Here is a 1,234-nt window from a genome sequence, read left to right as displayed (position 1 = left end):
TTTGGTTTTGTTCTGTCCCTCCCTACCGCCCCTCTTCTCCCCCCCCCCCCCCCCCCCCCCCCCCGCACCTCTCCCGGTCCCCAGTATGGTCGAAACCTCTTATTTAGGTTTTAGTACAGGCTTATTTTTGTGATGGCTTAAGAATTCTGACCCTATAGTTCATTGGATATTAATAGCCTTTTCTTTTATAATGATATATACATGGTTTCTCCAACATACAATTTTAAATTTTTACTATGTTAGGATTTTTATTGTAATTCTAGGAAAAGCAATAGGGGATGTCTTTAATCCAGAATTGGGCCATTTTAATAACCATATTTGAAATTAATTAGCTGGCGATGTGAAAATATTGGCTCGGAACTAGCTGATCATGGATGTATTTTAGATAAATTGAGAACCATCTATAAATTGTTTCAAAAATATTATTGACAAAATAGATGTTATGAAGAACGCATATGCTAATTAAATGTAGCAAGAATCTAATGCAGCACACTGTAGGTCTATTTGGGAATACATTTTGTATCCATTTGTCTATTTGAATGCCCTCATATAGGTGGTGCCCTACCTTTTTATTGCATCATGCTGATGTCTGTTAGCAAGCCTGCCTATATGTCTTGATCACTCACTTCACTGTGTGCTAATGCCACCTGCTGGGAGAAAGGTGAACTCACTGAAAGTTGAACATCTTGATTGGCTGGAATCTACTAGAACAAACATTTATATATCAGGCCATAAATGTACATGGCAATTTACAAAGCACATTACAAAAGTTAAGATGCAGTCCTTGCCTGGAAGAGTTTGCAATCTATACCGACTAGACCTGGGGTAGGCAATCTGTGGCACGTGTGCCAAAGGCAGCATGCAAGCTAATTTTCAGTGGCACTCAAACTGCCCCCGTCCTGGCCACCGGTCCGAGAGGCTCTGCATTTAAATTTAATTTTAAAAGAAGCTTAAACATTTTAAAAATCTTATTTACTTTACATACAACAATAGTTTGGTTATATATTATAGTCTTATAGAAAGAGACCTTCTAAAAACGTTAATGTATTTCTGGCACACGAAACCTTAAATTAGAGTGAATAAATGAAGACTCGGCACACCACTTCTGAAAGGTTGCCAACCCCTGGACTAGACAAACATACAGAAATTAACTCAGGCGGGAGAGCAGGGTTCGTGATCATTAAATCTCCTCCCCCAACACAAAGAGAGAAGGTGCACAACTTCTTCCTTAACT

Source organism: Gopherus evgoodei, chromosome 9, assembly GCF_007399415.2.
Source record: "Gopherus evgoodei ecotype Sinaloan lineage chromosome 9, rGopEvg1_v1.p, whole genome shotgun sequence".
NCBI lineage: Eukaryota > Metazoa > Chordata > Testudines > Testudinidae > Gopherus > Gopherus evgoodei.
The sequence above is the reverse complement of the archived record's forward strand: the minus strand, read 5'-3'. Positions refer to the sequence as shown.